This window comes from Uranotaenia lowii, chromosome 3, assembly GCF_029784155.1.
Source record: "Uranotaenia lowii strain MFRU-FL chromosome 3, ASM2978415v1, whole genome shotgun sequence".
Taxonomy (NCBI): Eukaryota; Metazoa; Arthropoda; class Insecta; order Diptera; family Culicidae; genus Uranotaenia; species Uranotaenia lowii.
Window position 1 is genome coordinate 239562644 of NC_073693.1, and position 14466 is coordinate 239577109.

A 14466-nucleotide genomic window follows, 5' to 3' on the forward strand; every position below is an offset into this window, starting at 1 on the left:
ATTTGAAAACTTAATATATTTCTCTTCAGTTAGGTTCCTACTATTTGTGGCATACAGAAAGGCGTTAAATAATTCCAAACAAAAAATTTGGTTCCTTTTGAAAATTGTTTGTTATCAGTTACGTAGTGTGAATCTAGGCGTTTTAAATGTGTACTAAAAAAATAGTACACAGCAATCCTGAGCAGATCTTCAGCAACTTCTGTTTTATAAGACACGAGGTAATCAGACAAATTGATAACACTTACAATTAGATAATAACTGTGTTAAATGATCTGAACGATTCAGATTGTTACCTATTTGCTAAGAGCATTAGTTTGAGATATGACTGCTGAAGATTTTGCAAAAAAAAACATTATTTAGCACCTTTTTTTATAGAATACTTTAAGATCATACATTTAATTGTAATTGATTGTTTATAAACTTTTACACAGTCTGTAAGTAAAAATTAACTTTAGTATCAGGTTTAAGAAAATAAATTAGGAGTTTGCTGGATAAAAATCCCTTTCTTGTTAAGTTTTTGTCAGAAAAGCTCATTCCATTTTAAAATCGTTGTTATTCTAAAAATTTATTGAACTAAAAACGTCACGCCAAATTCAGGGAAAACTGTGCCGAAACCATGGATAAGTGAGGTGAAGTGAAAATCAATTAGCGCGTGCCACCCCAAAGTACCGAAAGTCCAAACCTTTAGTGGATAAATAGCCCTGTCAGCTGTGTCTGGCGTCCTGGAAACAGGCCTAACAAAGTGCCGCACCAAAGGAGTAGAAAAAAAATCGGAACCACGTTCCTTCTGTTGAATCTGCCCGTCCGGAAAGGAACAGGTCAATGCTGTAGGATTCCAGTAGCTGTGCTTCGTCTATCTAGCAAATAGTCCAGGATGGGAGACTTTGGATCCGGTAAGTCGTAAAAAGAAACTATTCCAATTAGAAGCAGGTTTGATAGTTGGGAAGCGGAAAGTTTGTGTTGCGAATACCCAGAATCGCTGCAGGCTGTTTTAATAATAACAAAAAGTTTTTATGTTGAGTATCCTTGAAATTGCGATGGAAAAAAGTTTGTTATTATTTTTCTCTAAAAGCAGCCTTACTCTATTTTTAGGGTGTTCCAGTTTGGTGTTCATTTTTAATGTTTAATTTCATTGAGCACGCTTTTGTTTCCGGAGCGTTCGTGTCTTTCCTTCAGGAGCGTAATTATTTTTTATGACTGAAGTTTATATCCCCTTAGTTTTAATTCACAATTAAAATTTAATTACTATACATTTTAGGCGGTAACTGATGAATAGTTGATCTTTTTACTAAAATTTAATTTGTTGTACATTATTCAAGTAGGTAACTACAACTTTCAACGATTCCTAAGCTTACTCACCCCATTTCAGGACGATTATAACATGCTATTCAGGTTATATTTCAGTTCAGTTTTAAACTTCCAGCTTTACTTTCTCAGACATAGGATAGTTAGAAGATTTCAACCGTATATCTTTGAATGACGGTTGAAATTACTGAATAACCTGAACCTGACTGACTGACTGACCTGACTGAATAGTGATACGACCTTAAACTTTGAGCTTACTGGCTCGATTTTTGAAACAAAAAATAATTCGGCACTTTTCCGAAAATTCAATTCTCAGACCTTAAAAAAGTATGAAGCATGAAAATATCTCTAATATTTTTTAAATTTTCTTAAAAAAACTTTTAAGATTGTTTTTGACTCTCTCTTCAAATTTTTGTTTCTATTTCAAAACAAACCCTTAAAAATGCAAAACAGAGGTGTTCATATAGTTAATTCTTTTTAAGAGCTTGTAATTGAAAGAATCTAATGCTGGTTTTATTGTTTCTTACAATCAGAATCCTAACCTGCCCTAAAAAAATTTACATAATGTGAATTTTGAACCCACTTAAAAAAACTAGCAGAGCTTCTAATCCGAAGCCATTTTTCAACCAAGCAGAAGCTTCAATCTTCGTTTTTTCAAATGACAGTTTTCTCAATCCTTTTTTAAGGTCGCGGTACACCTCAGGTGAAAATTGAAAATCTTATTTTGTAAATAACTCAAAAAATTGACACATATTGGCTGTGGTGGAAGCGATGGGGAGTAGTTGAAAGCTGGATTTTGAACCGGTCTTAGTGTTTAAATCTTCTTAATAATGTTTTTAATTCGATTTCACCAATATGAGGAAATTTCCGCAGTGAAAATCGGGAGAGTCGAATTAACATTTTTAAAAAGTTTTGAACACTGAGACCAGATCAAAATTTATCTTTTAACTATTTATTCCCCATCGATTCCACCATGTTTCAAGACCAACTTATGTCGCTTTTTGAAGATTTTGGCGCAATAAGATATTTCATTTTCATCTGAGGTGCACCGTGACCCTTACAGTTTAAAAAAATTAAGAGTCTCTATCAGCATACCTCTATTTTCCAACAGGCGTACATATGTATCTATGTCTCAACAGGATTGATTTTTTTTTTTCATCCAGCAGAAGTCTCAATCAACTTAGCCTCTCGCAAATTTCGTAGATTTTTAATACGGAAACTAAGCGAGCGATTTTTTTTCATTTTCTCTAACTTACTTACTTACTCTTACTTTATAATCCAAAAAACTCTCTATGAATGAACGGATTCAAATACAACATGAACAAATATTTTCCAAAAAAAACGTATCTGATAACCATTTTTCGACGTGATTTATTACATTTCCTTGGTTAAGACTACTTTTTATCATCGTTTTTAAACGCTTGGTTTTGCTCTGGAACCACTAGTTGATATGTGATTGATGTGCCCACTTTTTTAAACCATTTTATTTTACTATCGACGGGTTGCAGTTGAGCTGTTTATAACTTCACGACTAATTTTTTATTCAAATTTAAAATTTATAATTTAAATTTTTGATCTCTAAATTCCAGTAAACAACATGACACATTTCAGAAGTTATCATGTAGAACACAGCAGGTTCTACATGATAACTTTTATTTTTCAAATCTAAGAAATGATATTGATAAATCATTGTACACAGTCAACCTTTATCGGGTCTCTGAAAACCATGCTTTTGTAGAAGCAAGTTCTATATGAAAACTTTTCTATTAAGAGAGCTCTCTGGAGCCACTTTTTATATGTGTTTTTAAGTGTGTGGTACAATTATAGTGTTCTCAGCTATACATACGTACGTACATATATAATTTGAAGTTGTTAGGAAGTTATGAAAATACGATTTATACATTTTGAAGTCTATCAGTCATTAAAGTGGAAAAAAGTAGTAAATCGGATTTTTTTTGCGTTAATTAGGTGCAGCGGTTCAGGCGTACAAATTGGTTTTAGGTATACCAGTTTTAGCACAATTTTAAATTTTGGAATCGGCTAAAACTCGAGTTCCCCACCGGTGTGAAAGCAAATTTAAAACGGATACACTTTTATTGCAGACACTCAATAAAATTGAGAAGAAAAAACACATTTTATTAAAAAAAATTGCTAAGTTTTGAGTTTCACCCCGTCATTATTCTACCAGAATTTCATCAACTTAATGACTTTTTTAATGCAGTTTGGTCAAAATAGGTCGAAACAAGTAGAAATGGATTGACGATTGAATACCTGTCTTTTTCCAATTGACTTTGACCGACTTCTACCATGCCGAAACGAAACCCTCTGTCGAGCTGGATAGGTTTTGTCCGTTTTGATTAGTTTCAACTTGCTTCATTTATAACGACCTGACTAGTTTTGACCAAAACATTGGCTCTTTGAACAACTACCAGTTGGCAGAAACCAGTTGAAACCGATTTTTTTCTATGATTGAACGAAGCTTTAAAAGCCAAAATGACTATACATAGCCAGAAAAAGCTTAATTGAAACAAAAAAAAAACATTTTTCTTTTAAAACTTGACCCATTTTGGGGTATTGATCCCAAATATTCATTTAGTTTACCAGCTCTTGTTTTCGAGATACCTTTTGAAAATAGATAAAAATAATTGACATATTTGTGCCCTTGTTTGGGCGAACTGAAAAGTTTGGCAAACATGCTACTTTTAAGTATTCTTAAGGGGGGGGTAGGGTTTAACACTTTCAAAAAATCGATTTTTTTAATTTTTTATTTTCTTATTGTAAAACATTTCAAGAATGTTGTGTCAAATTTGTAAGTCAATTGAAGCAAAACTGTAGAAATTGTAGGCCTTTATCTCATCCTATCTAATACTGCAAGAAAGCAAGAGCAGAAACTTCAAACGCGTTTTTCTCGAAAGCACATTTTTAAAGTCCGTGGACATCGTCATTTGAAAACCACTTATCCGATTCTTTTCAAATTTGGAACATATTTTCTACATATAAAATACCAGACCCCGACGTTGATTTATTCAATTTTCAGCTACCGACTTAGACATTGCCGTAAATATGCACCTCAGCACCGGATTCTATTTAGTCATAAATATTCATTCATTTTTAGATATTCAGATTTACTTTGACAATATAACTTCCCTGAATAATTATTTGTAGGATGTGCTCAGGTTTACTGTTCTTAGTTTCTTGTACTTTAACTGAATTTATCATTTTCGATACTTTGTTCAAATATTTTGCTTCGCTATTTTTTTAAAGTTTAAAAATTGTTTATTTTAGATTAGATGGATATAGAAATGGTTATGATACTGAACAAGGTTGGTTACATCTAAAGGTAAGCTTAGAGTGTTTTGAGGTAAGATGGGTATAAAGGTAAGGTTATTCTGTTGTATAACTATTTCATTTATTGACTATATTATATAAGAACGTTCAATCAGTTGCCAGCTGGGCAGGTATCTACACGCATGCGGAATACCTGTCAAAGATTTATAACACTGAAAATGTTATGAATTTTATACGGTTGCGAAACTGTTTGCTTGTTCTACAAATAAAACATACACATACACGAAATACATTCATTACATGACAGTTCAAACGAAGCCATGGTGTCGGGTATGTGGTATTTTGCATTGAAGATTTGCCGAACTAATAATCTAAAGAATGCAATTTAGCGTATACGTTGGCGAAACTGCGGTGAATCCGTGCACCCATGGTGGATTATCTACATACATACATACATACATAAAATACCAGACCCCAACGTTTTTATTTTTTATTTTTTTTACTTTGAGGAGATTTTACAGATAAAAAATGGCGGATTTTTTCGTGAAAAATCGTAGTTTTTACTTCAAACAGCCACAAAAATTTCATAAAAATTTTTTTAAGTTAAATAAAAACGTTGGGGTCCAGAAAAACATCTATTAAAAATATTTTGCTTTGATTTTTTGACTTCAGATGATTCTGTGCTGAGATACAGTGTCCACCGCAAATCCTGTTTTCTAAAAGGCATCCTCGAAAATGCTCCGTCACCGGCTCATTTTTCAATATTTTTCTACGAAAAAAATACTAAATGTTGTTTTAACAATGCTTTGTATAATGCAAAAAAATTGAATACATTTGTTTGAACGATGGCTCTAGAAAAAAAATGGTGAAAATGGTGTCTTTTTTTACCCGTTAGACCCTACCCCCCCTTTAAGTCAAATTTCCATGATTATCAGTTGTTTGTAATGTAGCAGACGCCTTTTTTTTAGCCAGAAATTGATAGGTTTTTTTTTCTAAAAATCATGTCAGTGTAGTCAATATTTTAATATAAAACCGTAAAATTTCGTTATGATATATTGTTCGTGTAGATTATATTGTTAACAACTTTTGACAAAAATCGGCCATTTCACTGATATTCATTTTTTTTTAAATTTAAGTTATTTGTTGTTTTGCGTTAATTTAATTGAGATGCTTCGGTTAATTTCCCTTCCTTATTCATATAACTCGAGAAGCGCTGACTGGGCTCACTAATTCGTTGAGGCCAAAAGCTATTCATTTAAATATGAAGTCATGAATAATGTGACATACCTTTTTTAAACCTGATACGGTCTTATTAATATTTCTTCTCAATTTATGTTAGGTATAGACCGGTTTTGGCGGAAAAAAGCTTTCAAATAATTTCTCAAAAAGAAACAATTATTACACCCAATGTTACCCAAACATGTGTGAAAATAATCATCGTTGGCTAAAATTTTCTCACCGTGAACCCCAAACGTAAAAATCGATCTGTCGTATATTTTAAAATCCTGTTTCAAATTTGCATGAGTTTGGAACAAAGCTGTAAAACTGTTGGGAATTTTGAAATCGATAACTGAGCTCAAACAGCAATTTACCCCACCGGTGCCAGACGGACTGTTTTAGCGTGGTCCAAAACCGTGTTTTCATACACCGTTGGGACCGGCCTTACGAAGCAAATAAGCTCTGGACATAAAAAGCGTATTTGTATTTTCAGATAGATTTTTTCCCCCAAATGAAAAATTCGATTTGATTATGCTTAATCTGTCTGTAAATGGTTTGTATCTGATATTTCTTAACACTCGGTTTGCTCTCTGGAGCCACTGAAATGTGTTCTACTTAACTGAGAATTTTAAGGTACGCATTTCTTCAGACTTTCGTCGTTTGAATAAGCATAAGATAAAGGATAAGATAAAGGATCTTAAGCGAGCATTAAATCCTTTTGCAACTCTTCAGTGTCTATCTGAGGTAAAATTTCAATCTTGTAAAGTTCAACCAGCAGAAATTCCATTCTCTAAGCTTATTCGCTCTATTTTCTCATCCAATTGTCGGAATAGAATTTACAGCGTTGATTTGATTGTGAAGATTACAATCCTGCCTATTTTTTCAAGAATTTTAAAATTCACGCGTTTCCGAAATATTCACGACGCACGAGAAGCATAAAGAAATGTGCACAATTTCTTCAAAATCCATCATTACCGTCAAATGGAGCATCATGCAACAGTGGCATGTTATCATCTAACGATTATGCAATTACACTAAGGATTTTTTATGCGGTATGAAATCAGTCGTTAACATATAGGACACGAAATATTTTTGCTCACAAAACATGTTGATTCTCGAGTGCTGTGGAAAAGAACAGTACCCATGGCAAAAAAACCGTGTTAAAAAAGCCTGTGCAAAAATTGTGCAAACCCTTTTCTCTGGGTAAGGTGAAACACGCATGTTTTGGGTAAAAATCTGTGGACAGACATTTTTCAAAAGCCATTGAAGTTGAAAAATATTGACACCTCAGTTGTTGTGGTTTTAATTCGTCTTAAAACCGTTGTTTTTTTACCAAAAAATACTATGGCTAGAGTGGTGAGAAAATTATGAAAATACTTTTTTTATTTATTTGGTGTCTTTGACTGTGTTGTCAAACAGACCATAAGTTTTTACTGGATCTTAAATTAAGCTTTAAAGTTTGCTTAAAATTAGGTTACATCACGAATCAAACATTTAATTTTTTTGGGATACATTGAAGTCGAACAAGCAAGTAACATCATTACATACTTGGCAGCTTCATTGTAGTGGATGATTTTGGCCGAACACTGTTCTGTTTCTTGGTAGCCAGAAAAGAGTCTGGTAACGTAGTTGTCGAGCTGGAGCGTGTAGGTTGAAATAGTGAAGCAATTGCGGACAATCGATAGCATTTGTAATGATTACCCCAAATGAAAAAAATCGATTTTATTATCCAGCGTTAAGGAGCATCTATTTTATGTGCTTAAAGTCTATTGTTCTTCTTCGATTACAATGAACGTAAACAAAAAAAAAACGATTTGAATGCTTAATCTGTCTGGGTTTTTATTGATTTCATAGACGAACATTCGTTGTAAATTCTCCTTTGGCTTAGCGACATCAATGATATCAGAAAGTGTGTATTTGCGATAACTTTGTTAAAAACATCACTATTGGGAAGAATCTGTTCCTGCGGTGAAAAACCCAAAGTTACCGCGAGAAAAACTTTCGTTTCCACTGGTTTCATAATCCGTAACGCCAATCCGCTGTTGAGTGTCAATATGATACTCTTGGAAGTTTGGCGGCTTGTATCTTTATTCGAGTGCATCCAAATAAAAAAATCTCTGGGGACCTTCAATGAATTCTTGAAATCTATAATTTGGCATCATTACTTTATTATGGACGCACCCTGAAAGCCCAGAAAAAAACTTTCCTGACTGATTTTTAGAAATTTATAGTTTTGGTAACCTCGTGATATAACTCAAACATGCTTTTCAAACATTATCCACCTACTACATTTCACTTCTTATATTCAAAATCTAAGAAAAAAAAATCCTTTAAAACATGCCTCGGAAAAAAGACTGTAGATTAAGGTTGCCAGAATTTATTCAGCACCTATACGGGCCGGATTTAAAACCCAGAAATTACTCAACAAAAATCAAGAAAAAAAAACTCGAAAATTTTTTCATCATTTATTCAATATCGTATTTTAGGCTTCCAAAAAACTCAAGATTATTTGTATGAAAACTGCTCAGAAAATTCCGAATTGGACGTATAAATAAAAAAAAAGTTTTGTTTCTGCTTGTTTTTGCAAATAAAGTGATTGAATCCGGGCAAATTCCGGGCCGGACCTGACTTTTCGCAAATTGTGTGTTATATATCCGGGCAAACACGGATAAAACCGGGCAATCTGGTAACCTTACTGTAGATCAGCTATGGAATGCTCAAAAACAATTTCACTCAGTACTAAGAAAGCTGAAGTTAGAAACTGTACGTTGCCTATAACCATTTTTTTTTTGAAATTTTTTAAGATCATGCCCACAAAAAATGCAAAAAAGTGGTGTAAAACTGTATTTTTCAATCCATGAACCGTCAAAATTGTTTAAGTCATACCCTATACATTTTGAAAAGAGGGTAGACAATTTGAAGTAAATTGGTTCATTTTTGCACCTTTAGATTTTCAAAATACGAAACACAAAATGTTTTACGAATTTTCAAAGAAAGCTGTTTTTCGAACCTTTTGTCAATTAGCAATTTCTCAGATTTTCTTAGAATAAAATTCAACTTTGCAACTTTGGTTTTTGAGTAGGTATGTTTGTTTAGAATCTGTTTACAACATTTGCTTTTGACGTAGAATTACGTCTTACGGCAACACTATAGGGGGACAAATCGAAATTCCCAAACGAATCTCGCGTCACGAAAACGTTCCAACTCAAAGACATCCTTTTTGAAAGACATATCATCTCTACTCGTCATGGATTGGCTGGTCAAAAATGAAAAAAAACACCGACGCCCCGCCCCTTGATGGGTTTTGATTTTCCCTGTCAACGAAATGTATAAAAACGAAGGGTCGCCTTGCGAGTTGGTATGAGTTCCCATCGAACCGTCGACACGACCGGACGTGTTTTCTACCTAGTCTGTACGTGAGTCAAAAGTACGATAGTAGCCTCTAACACGGACATCCAATCGAAGGGATTTTTATAATCAACTGTGGCATTGCTTCTGGTGCTTGTTCCAAACAAGTTGCCAGTTCTGTCGTCATGGGGGAAGATCCCCCACCATGGGGTCAAGCACCCCATCCACCAAATCCAAATGCGAGAAGAATTCCGGAATGGATGGACCCGAAAGATGAAAATGGTGCTGTTCAGTTTCTCCAGCTCAAGCCTGTTGCACCCGCAAAGCTCCCAACATACCCATTCATCATCTCTAAGTCCATCGAACAAGCAGTCGGAAAAATTATCGGAGGAAACCCATCAGAAAACGGAAACGCCTACTTGCTGAAGGTACGATCGGCTCAGCAAGTGGAAAAATTGCTTAAAATGAACCATCTCATCGATTCCACTCCTGTCACCATCACCCATCATCCGACACTCAACACTTGCAAATGTGTTGTGACTTGCCGGGAGGTGGAAGGCGCAAGCAACGAGCTACTAACCAAGGATCTTTCAAGCCAAGGAATCATCGACGTTTACCGCTTCCAGAGGAAGGTGGATGGCAAAATTACACCCACCCACACCATGGTACTCACCATACAAGGAACTGTTGTGCCCCGATTTGTTCGATTCGGTTACATCCAAACGCCAACCCGGCCCTACTATTCCCGCCCAATGCTGTGCCTGCAATGTGGCACGTTTGGCCACACCAAGAAAAACTGCAAACAGGATCCTATCTGTATGACCTGTGGTGAGAAGGAAGTCCATGCCTCCTGCGAGAACGAACCCCATTGCGTAAATTGCCAGAACGATCATCCAACCAACAGCCGTATGTGTCCTGTTTTCAAGGAAGAGCAGGATATTATCAAAATCCGAACCGACGCTGGAATTTCCCACCGAGAAGCCACAAAAGAACTCCGGAACCGTCAGACCGCTTCCAGTAGTCTCCAACAACGGCTGAACAAAGAACGGAACATCTCTAATCAGGAACTAGAAATCCTCCAACTTCGAAAACAGGTAGCTCTCCTGACCGCACAACTGGCCATGTACACCAAAAAAGCCCAAGAAAAACAAACCAGTGACGACGACGAAACCGCTAGTGACACCAGTATGACCACCACTCGGTCTTCCGCCACCCACCTTACCACCCCCAAGCGTACCAGAAATGCTTCTTCCGAGGAGTCCCAAACCAGCAGTGAAAAAAGTTCTGTGGCCATCACGGAAAAGAAAAAGAACCCTTCAAAGAAAATGCGAGAACGAAACCCAGTAAAGCACCCTATTCAACGCTCCCAGGACAACCAACCAAATCCACCCAACTCAGGCAAGGTCAACACGTCCCAACACTTCCCAAATTCCAGCAGCGGTAAGTCACACCAATCTTTTCCTCCTTTTAATTGAAATGGCTACATTCACCCAACCAATAAACTCCCCAAACCCCTCCCCTCACCCACGAACCCCTGCTAGGAAAAATAAAATCAACTTCGCAATCCAATGGAACCTCCGTGGATTGAAAGCACGATCTCTTGAAATTGAACTCTTAACAGCCAAGTATCAACCCACAATGCTTGCCCTCCAGGAAACTCTACACTCATCCAAACTATCAAATCAAATAAAAGGATACACAACCATAATAGACCCATCTGGCCAAGGCGCTGGTCTTGCAATAAAAACTGGCCTTCCCTACAAATTAATACCACTCTCATCCCCGTTTAATAGTATATGCGCCCGTCTTGAATCCCCACTCGAAATCACTGTTGTATCTCTCTATTGCTCCCCCTCAATCAGCTATCAAGATTTTACTGATGGTCTTGAAACTATTTACCAACAACTACCTCCCCCCGTAATTATCATGGGAGACCTTAACGCCCACTCTACCCTATGGGGAAGCTCCCACTCTTGTCGTAAAGGTTTGTTCCTTGAGGACTTTATCATTTCGAATAATCTAACAATCTTGAACAACTGTAGCCCCACACGTATTGACCCCTCCTCTGGGAACACCTCTGCTCTCGATCTTACCCTTGTCTCCTGGGTATTATGTCCTAGATTCAACTGGTACACCATCGAAGATGACTGTGGTAGCGATCATCTCCCCATCCACATAACTATCGAAGGATCAACACCACAAATCACCGCTCGCCCCCGCTGGAAACTACAAGAAGCCGACTGGACCACCTATCAAATCGGAATTGAGAATAATATTCAAACTTGCCCACCCACCAACGTTGACTCCTTCACCGATTTAATAACTAAATCAGCTGTCATGTCAATCCCTCAAACCAGTGGGTACCGGGGAAAACATCCGTCCCTTGGTGGGGCCCTGAAGTGAAAAACGCCGTCAAGTTGCGTCGAAAGAAATTGCGTGCCCTGCGCCGAATTCCCAATGATGACCCACGAAAATAACGAAGCCTTAGCAGAGTTCAAAATCGCACGATCATCCGCTCGGGCTGCTGTTAAATCAGCCAAAGAAAAGAGCTGGAATGATTTCCTAGACGAAATTCAACCGGAAACTCCCTCTTCCAAACTGTGGAACAAATTGAAACGTCTGAATGGGGAAAATCGTCGTAGCCAATTTCACATTCTTCTTAACAACAAGTTCAGCAACGATCCTAAATGTCTTGCAGAAGCTTTTGGTAACACTTTTCAGTCTGTTAGTTGTCCTCCCGGAAGTACCAACGCTGCTTTTGATATATCATTCGACACCAATGACCATCAAGGATACAATGACGACTTTAGTTTGGCGGAATTCGAGACAGCTCTTAGTAAAATGAAAGGTCTATCAGCTGGACCCGACGGCATAAACTATCCGCTACTAAAATACCTACCCCTTATTGGCAAACTCCATCTCCTCGGCCTATTCAACGAAATCTGGAAGACAGGAGCGATTCCCGACCGGTGGAAGGAAGGTCTAGTCATCCCAATTCCGAAACCAAAGCAAAATCTCCATCTATTAGAAAATTATCGTCCCATAACGCTATTAGATTGTATGGGTAAACTCCTGGAAAAAATGATTAACCGACGACTACTGTATGTTCTAGAATCCAAAAACCTACTAGACCCTCGACAGTTTGCATTCCGTCCAGGGCTTAGCACCGATGACCATCTCTCCTGCCTAGAACAAATTCTCGAAGATGCAACTCAGAGAAATATGCACATCGAATGTCTCTCGCTCGATCTCTCGAAAGCATTCGATCGAGTGAGCCGTAAATTGATCCTTGAAACACTGCTGAACTGGGGAATAGTTGGACACCTGGGCAATTATATAAAAAGTTTCCTGCAGAACCGTCGCTTTCGAGTTTTTCTCGATGGAAAGTACTCCACCCACAAAATCATCAACGATGGTGTACCACAAGGGTCGGTAATCTCCCCCACACTCTTCCTTATCGCAATGCAAACCGTCTTTACATGTATCCCCCCTAATACAAATATATTAGTCTTTGCTGACGACATATTAATAACCGCTGAAGCTGCCTTTCCCAGGCTAGCCCGTCGCAAACTCCAAATTGCTGTGGACTCAATTGCCAAATGGGCACCCAGCGCAGGCTTCTCTTTTTCGGCCAATAAATCGAAACTCCTCCACCTTGGCCCCAATAGAAGAAAACTCTCTAAGCTACCCCCCCTAACCATGAACAATAACAACATTGCAATAGTTCGTTCCACCCGTATCCTTGGTGTACACATTGACGACAAACTAAGATTTACAACCCATGCCAATGTGGTTCGTAAAAATTGTAAAAACAAACTCAACATACTCCAAATCATCAGCCACAACTGTGGCAATGCCTCTCGTCCTATCCTTTTTCGTTTCCTAAACCAGTGGCTCCTTCCATCTATTCTATACGGAATAAACATCTACAGCCGTGGAGGAAGTAGGGTTCTTGAAATGCTAACACCTCTATACAACCAAGGCGTTCGTACCATTAGTTCTGCATTCAGGTCAAGTCCTATCGAGTCACTAATGATAGAGAGTGGCCTTTTACCATTTGAACACGTTGCCTTACAAACCCTCTCCACAAAAGCAATCCGCTGGCTATCTCACAATCGTTCACCTAGCGCGCCATTTATTCTTAGATCCCAAGAACTCCTCAATACCAGTTTTCCCTGTCCCCTTCCACTTCCTCCCATCAGCCTACGTCCCAATCCAAAAATCCCCAGCTGGAATCCCCCTCTCCCCAAAGTTGACCTTAGCTTGCGGAAGAAAGTTCGAGCCGGCGATGGAAGTACAAGGATCCTACCGTACTTCTTCGAATTGGTCAACCGAAAATACTCCACACACCGGAAGATTTACACCGACGGATCCAAAAGCCCGAATGGCCAGGTTGGGTGCGGTGTTTTCAACGAGAACTACAGAGAGAGTCTTCCGCTCCCCGAAATCTGCTCCGTTTACAGCGCCGAGGCACACGCCCTCGTCGTTGCCCTTGAAAAATGTTGCCATCCAACTAACCCTTCTGTTATTTTTTCGGATTCCTTGAGCGTACTTACGGCAGTGGCCTCAAACAACAGAAACCATCCATGGATAGACGACATCATCAGACTGGCATTGGAAAGAAACGCAACGCTTTGCTGGATCCCGGGGCACTCCGAAATCCCTGGCAACGAAGCAGCTGATCATCTCGCCTCACGAGGCTGCATGGTCCTTCCTCCAAATTCTGACGTCCCACACCCGGATGCGACGAAATGGATCAAGGACGCCGTTCGAAACCGATGGGAAATAAAATGGCTGAGAAATACAACATCAAAATTGCGGGAAATAAAAAATACCACCCTACCCTGGACCGACAGAAAATCCTACTGGGAGCGAAGAGCTCTTACACGCCTCAGAATCGGACACACTCGAATTACCCATGGATACCTCATGGACAAGGACGAGCCCCCCATGTGCCCATCCTGTAATGTGACAATTACAGTAAAACATCTCATCATCAACTGCCCCTGCTACGACCAAGAACGAACACTGAATGGGATTAATCACGACCTGCGCACCGCACTATCCAACGATCCAGAAGAGGAGAACAAAATGATCAAATTTTTAAAATCAACAAAATTATTTGATAAATTGTAATTTTACTTTAAAGTTTAGAGAGGGATGAATGACATCCAGGTGTTAAAATCCTAAGGACCAAATAAATTAAAAAAAAAAAAAAAAAAAAAAAAAAAAGCGAGTTGGTATCAGTTTCTGTTTGCCCGTTGTGTAGGAAAGTTCTACTGCTGCTGCTTCGATCTGCGTTTGGAC